Source organism: Triticum urartu, chromosome 5A, assembly GCF_056163025.1.
Source record: "Triticum urartu cultivar PI428250 chromosome 5A, HENAU_Tu73, whole genome shotgun sequence".
NCBI lineage: Eukaryota > Viridiplantae > Streptophyta > Magnoliopsida > Poales > Poaceae > Triticum > Triticum urartu.
This window is the reverse complement of record NC_141877.1, coordinates 596,614,963-596,622,089: the sequence shown is the minus strand read 5'-3', so window position 1 is coordinate 596,622,089 and position 7,127 is coordinate 596,614,963.

Below are 7,127 nucleotides of genomic sequence, written 5' to 3'. Positions count from 1 at the left end.
GGTTCTTCTCGACGAATTGCGTGAGACATTTAGTTGTGCACGCTTGTATATATTTTTTTAGCGATTTTGGCTAGTTTGATCACCTTATGAGTATTTCCTATTATCTATTGTTTGGTCATGTGGCTTTATTAATATAAAATGAGGTGAAAGCTTGTTTCAAGATTTATCTAATGATATGTCTTTGATATTCGTGAAAGCTTGTTCGAGATTTCTCTAATGATAAGTGTTTGATATTCTATTATGACCCCAACCATACGGCTGATCCTCAACCCCCGTTCCCAAAAATGTTAATGTGGTGTAAATTCTGTTAGTATAATTCAAGAAAATGTTAATAGCATTCAAAAATGTTTGCATGTTTCAAACAAATGTACGTGACATTAACTAAGAAGTGTTGCAATGTAAGAAAATGTTTGCGTAATTCAAAAGAAAATGTGGCATACCATTAGTAAGAATGTTTGAACATGTATTAGAATAGGTACTCCTGCATGCCACCACCCCCGTCGCTACGATCTAACAAAATGTGGCAGACGACCGGTGGCATACCATTAGTAAGATTGTTTCAAAGATACGTTGTGCATTTTTGTAACAATATTTATACTATGTAAAAGATGTCCGCATAGTTTAAAAAATGTTTGAACATGTATTAGAATTTTTTAACATATATTTTGTTTTTACAATGTTAATCAACATTTGAAAGTGTTAAACGTGTATAAAAATTATTTAGATGTATGCAAAAAATATAAAATAGAAAAATAAGAAGCCGATGAAAAGCAAATAAAGAAACAGCAAAACCCTAGAAAACCAGAAAAAAATCAGGAAACCCAATGCAAATAGTGAAAGCCAAAAAAACAAGAGGAAAAAATATAAATACTCACGCAGATGCAGCTACACTACTATACCGGCCCACTAACCTAGCACAAGAGGTAGGTCCCGCGCATAAAGGACTCCTGGGAGCAACTAATTAACGAGTGCTCCTTCGGGAGCCTCACAACGATCATCGCAACATGTCGCGTTCTGGGCCTCCCTACGGATTTTGTTTTCTTTTATTTTTGCACACGCGTTTTTGGCTTTTAAATGGTTTGTTCCTGGTTTTTTTGACTTTTTCGGTTTTCATCGGTCTTCCTTAACTTTTGGACAAAAAAATATAAAAAAACATTTTTGCGTGAAAAAATATGTTTTTTTTCTTTCACGAAAGGCACGGTTTTGCTTCCACGAGAGGCACGACCGTGCTTCTCAGAAACGAAAAAAACATGTTTTTTTCTTTCTTCCATGAGAGCCACGGTTTTGTTTCCGCGAGAGGCACGACGTGCCTCTCGGAAACGAAAAAAACATATTTTTCTGGTTTCTTTTCTTACGCGAGAGGCACAGTTTTGCTTTCGCGAGAGGCACGGCCGTGCCTCTCCAAAAAAGAAAAAAAATACGTTTCCTTTTTTCTTCTTCCGCAAAAGGCACAGTTTTGCTTCCGCGAGAAGCACTGTTGTGCTTTCGCGGGAGGCACGGCCGTGCCTCTTTCGGAAAGAAAAAAAACCGTGCTCCGGGTTTGGTTTTTTGGTCGGGTTTTTTCGTGAAAAAAAAGTTCGTCAAAACCTATCAATATGGGATCTAGTTTTGAAGATCTCGACGCGAGGAATCCAATGGTGAAAATGGTTTGAGATTTGGACGCATGGTTTAAGATAAAACGTTTCGAACAAAAGAGTACGAAAAAAGGGAAACTCGCAGGTTGCGACAAGTGGCGCACATGCAGCATGTCACTTGTCACAACCTGATAAGGTGGGAGTGATCTTTGCAAAGAGTACTCCTCAATTAATGATTTCGAGGACTCCTACATGTTGCACATGTGTGCTATTGGGGGAACCCATATGCCAGGCGGGGCATCCCCTGTTTCTTTTTTGGGAAAATTGAATTTATACCCTTAGTTGGGTCACCCTCGACTGATTTGCCCCTAATTTTGGAAAACACGCGGTCTTGCCCAGCTTTGACTGCTCCCCTTGCGTTTTTGCCCTTCCGGCACGTCTCTGTCCAGTCAGCGCCGTTTGACCGCAAACGACGCGTTACTTTGGACATTTTTGCCCCTGTCGGTGCTATACCTGATACCCCTTCGTCCTAAATGTGCTAGCGCAAGCAAACAGAGGAGAGCGAGAACGCCGGCGAGGAAAAAGGAGTGGGAGGCAAGGCGTGGCACGGTAGAGCAAGGAGCGGTGACGCATGGCGAGCTCGGACTCTTCCATCTTCTCGTCGGTGCTCGGAGAGGTAAGTAAAACTCCGGCAACGCTTCTTCCTCCCCCCCAATGCGTTCTAGGGTTTGTGCTAATTGGGGAAATTTCTTATTTAGGTTGATGGGGCCGGGATTGTGGAGCATGTCTCCGAGTTCTATCTTCCAGATGAAAGTTATTGCGGATTGGAGCTTTTATCAAAGCATCGTTGCCCTGGTCATGGCCTTGTTCCTGCCCGGTGTCGTGGTTCTAACTCTGACAGTGATGTAGGGGGGGTGAGTATGGAGAGGCGAGATCCTAGCTATGGGGAAGTTGTTACACGCGAAGTTTACGAGTTCAGGCCCTTCTCGGAGGAAGTAATAGCCCTACGTCTCGGAGCCCGAAGGCGGTCGACTGGATTATGTGTGTATAGGTTACAGGGGTGCGAACCCTTCCTACTGAGGAGGGGGGTGGCTTATATAGAGTTCGCCGACCCCCTCCTGCCCTCAGTAATGCAGGGTTTAAAGTACATTTAAGATGGGGCGTTACTGGTAACGCCTCTAATAAAGTGCTGTAATGACCATGAAGACTACTTAACAGCTGACCGTTTGCCTACGGAGTGACTGTAGATCTTCTGGCAGTCAAGTGAATAGCTTCATGGTCGAGTGGTAGCTTCTTGGTCGAGTGTTTTGAACCTGTCGAGTGGGATGCCTTCAAGTCGATTGAAAGGTGATTTCTCCCAGGGGTGTCCTAGAGTAGGACTCTTAGGTCAGGTCCGTGTCCCTACCCTAGGTACATGTCTTCATCATTAGCCCCCGAATGGATCGAGGTTAGAGTGGGGAAAGAGTTGGAGATCTTTCCGACTGATTCTTCGGGCTATGTGAGCGCCTCATTTCGGGACAATCGTCACGGATGACGTTGCCAACTTTTTTCAGTCGCCTTGATCCATTCCAGGCCTCCCGTCGAGTGAATTTCTTTGTTTGTGCCATACCGAGAGCCGTCGCGATCGGGGTCTTCTGTTTTTGGCAAGTGGTTCTGCGGCCCGCGGATCTCACGGGATTTGGATTTTGGGAAGCGCGCGGGATGGGAGCAGCCGCAGTAATCGGAAGCGATAAAGCGGAAGTTCCTCGATCTCCGCGTCGCCTTTTTCGCCACGTACTGCGCGCGCGTCTGTTGCGGGATTTGACTGGATGGCCCGGGCCTACCGGTCAGCCACTCGGGAGCGGCCCCTTATAAGTTGCCGGCTCGGGGTTTCCAAGCCGCGCGCTCTCTTCTCCTTCCTTCTTCCTCTCTCCCTTTGCCAGTCTCTCCGCTACCTCCGCTCTCACCCTAGCGCCGTGAGCCCGTGCGAGATCTCCCCGGCGACGATGGTGAAGGGCAAGACCACCGCTTTGGAGCGCGCGAAGAAGGCGGCGGCGACGGGGAAAGGGAAGAGATCCGCTCGGGGCGGATCCTCCTCCAGGACCGCTCTGCCCAAAGGTTGGATCCAGGGCGACTGGATGCCCTCGGTGCTCCGGCAAGACGATCTTGACGACATGGTTGAGGGGGGAGCCATTCCCCACGAAGCTGCGCGTCTTCCGGAGGGGGAGATCGAACCTCAACCCCGTGACGGTGAGTGCGTGCTCCTAGCCACCCACATCGACCGAGGGTTTTCTCTGCCGCCCCATCCTTTCTTCCAGAGTTTCTTGAATTTCTTCGGAGCGCAGCTCCATCACTTTACCCCCAACTCCATAGTCTATCTTGCCGCGTTCATTTCTATGTGCGAGGCCTTCCTGGGTTGCCATCCGCATTGGGGGCTTTTCAAGCATATTTTCACTTGCCGCTCCCAGTCGGTTAAAAAGGCCAAGTCGAGTGATGAAAAGACGCAAGTGATCCAGCTGTGCGGGGGCCTGGCGATCCAGACAAGGGGGAAGAGCTGTTTTCCCTCTATCACCTTCCCGGAGTCGGTCCGCGGCTGGCAGTCGACCTGGTTCTACTGCCAGGACCAGGCGACCCCCGGACAGTCGACTGGTCTTCCTCCTTTTTCCCTCGACCGAGCCGAGAAGCTTGTCTCTCTGAAAGTCACGCCGGAGGAAAAGGCCCAGGTCAAGGTGTTGGCGGGTCGAGTGGTTGAGCTTGTCCGTGAGGGGGTGACTGGGATGGACCTGTTAGAGGTCTTCCTCCAGAGGCGCATTCAACCGCTCCAGGCGCGAGACCACCCAATGTGGCTGTATTCTGGCCTTAACGACACCACCCGGATCCACCCGGAGGAGGTCACCGATGAGATGCTGGCGGGGTGGCTGTCAAGTATCACGGGGAACAAAGACAACCCCCGAGGAGCCAGGAGGGTGATTCCACTCGATAACTCATATGAAGTGGATCAGGTATGTCTTTGTGTCGGATATCCGGCCTTCTGTATTAGTCTTCTTTGTATAAGTCGACTGACTTCCGTCCTGTCCGTTGTCCTCCAGGCTACCACTGAGATGTACTCGACGCCCAGCGGGGCACAGGGGTCGACCGAGGAAGGTGAGGGGAGCGGAGGTGAGAGCGGGGACGACCAGGTCGAGTGGGAGTCCGATGGTGAGGGAGAGGAGGGCGACGACATCTTCTCCAGCGAGGAGGAGGAGGAGGCTGAACCCTCCCGCCCGGAGGGACGGTCCAAGCTCGCCCACGATCCAGCGCAGGAACGTGGCAAGGCGGCCGCTCCTGTTGGGCAGTCGTCGAAACGCCCTCGGACTTCTTCTCCTCCGCCGACCGGGAAGGCTCCCAAGCACCCACGAACGGCGCCATCTAAGCCGCCCAAGGCCTTGCCCAAAATGAAGATAGCTGTTCCCACCATTTCGGGGTAACAACAATACTTGCTTTCCTTTGTCGACTGTGGACGGATCCTTGGTCGATTCACTGGGCCAACTGACTAGCTTTCGAGATTTGCAGTGGTGCAACTTCTGAGGTCTCCGCCAGGAACAACGACCAAGAGATGGAGGCTGTCACCTCCAACCCTGGTACGATCACTGCCATCCTGCTTGCGAGTCGACTGAAGAAGGTGTTGGTCGATTGAATGTTTTCCTTGCAGCTCCTCCTCATGTTATCGACCTTCCGGATGACGACGACAACACACCACTGAGGGTGAAGAGGAAGAAGAAGGTGTTGGCTGGCAAGGCTCCGCAATCCACTCCCGCGCCTGAGGCTGCGATTCGGGATGATGGCGAACCCACTCGGGCTTCCGTGACTTTCGCTGTTCCTTTGACGAGTGTGCAGCCTTCAGCGTCGACTGCAGACCCGTCTTCGCTTTTTGCTGCGTACCCCGTCCCTGAGGACCAAGCGGCTGCTGCGAAGGAGGCTGTACGCCAGGCTGGGGTCATGATGGAGCAGGTAAAAGTGGCTTGGGAGGCTTGCCAGGCGGCTTACGACGCAAGCTCGGCTCTTCAGAGCAATGTCCAGGTCAGTCGACTTCAACACTTGGTCTATTTTGGTATATTCTTTGAAGAATCTCTTTTCCGAAGATCTTTAAGTTTGTACACCCAGTGGGTGTTTTTGCCAATTCTTGGACGAGTGGGGGCACGCTAAGTGCACCCACTGGGTGTAGTCCCCGAGACTACGGTCGACTGCTGGCAGTCGACTGTAGTCTTTTTAAATTGAGTCGTAGTTGAGTTTCTCCGCTCTGTCTGATCGGGTCGTGTCGAATGGAACCTCGTCGACTGCGGGCAGTCGACGTCTTTTCTCTCTTTCTTCTCTTTCTTTTTTTTACTATGGGGGCACGCTAAGTGCACCCACTGGGTGTAGTCCCCGAGACTACTGTCGAATGTTTTGCTTCGGCTGTAGTCTTAGAAACTCTGTTATTGTCTCTTAACTGCTCGGAAGCAGCTTGTCTTGGACTCGACTTCAGGGAACGGTCGAGTGGGTTAGGAACCGGTGGGGGCACGCTAAGTGCGCCCACTGGGTGTAGTTCCCGAGACTATGGTGGACTGCTGGTAGTCGACCGTAGTCTTAGTATTTACTGCCTTTGTTGCTTTTTCCTTTTTACTGAAATTGTAACTCCTCTTCTTTGACTTCAGAAATCTTGTGATCTTGGAACCCGCTTGGCTGACTTGGAGAAGCAGCAAATTCAAATGAACCTTGATCTGGAGCTGGCCAGGACAGAGCTGCAGAATGTCAGAGACGGCGCCGCAGGTAAGACACCTTTGTCGACTCTTTGGTTTTTAGGCTTGAGTATCTTTTCGCTTTCTCCGACTCAATCGTCATTTTTGCAGAAAAACTGAAAGAAGCTCTGGATAAGAAGGATCAGGACTTGGCTGCTGCTCGCAAGGAGGCTGATGACAAGACCGCTCTGGCCGCGCAGAAGCTGGCTTCGGTCGACCAATTAGAAGGGGAGAACACCAAGTTGAAGACCGCTCTGAAGGAAGCCAACAGGGAGTGTTCGCGTTGGAAGAAGGAGCACCTCACCCTGAGCGAGAAGATGGAAAGCGTCGCTCGCAGGAGAGACGACCTGGAGAGCTACTTGAGGAGCTTTGCCAAGAAGCTGTACATCAAGCTCGAAGGTGCGCAATCAGTTCCGACTGGTTCTTTTTGTGTCGACTCAGTTTTATGAAATTTGACTTATCCTTGGGCCGTGCATGCAGAACTTTGCCAGAACTTCGAAGAGGAGACCGGGCGGATCGAAATAGGTTTGGATCCAATCAACTCTCCGGTGCAAGACGAAGCTGCCATGAACCTGCTCCGACTGGAATCCCGCGTTGACGGCGTCGTGGATTATTTGGCTCGACTGAAGGTCGCCATGATGCGGATCGACCCGACGCTTTGGCCAGAGTCCACGCTCCAGAACGATCTCGAGTCTCTGATGACTCGACTCAACGGGATCCCTGACCGAGTGCAAGAGTGGAAGAAGTCTTCAGCTCGGTGCGGTGCCGACGTGGCTCTGTCTCTGGTCCGCGTCCATTGCAAGGAGGCGCGGGAGGA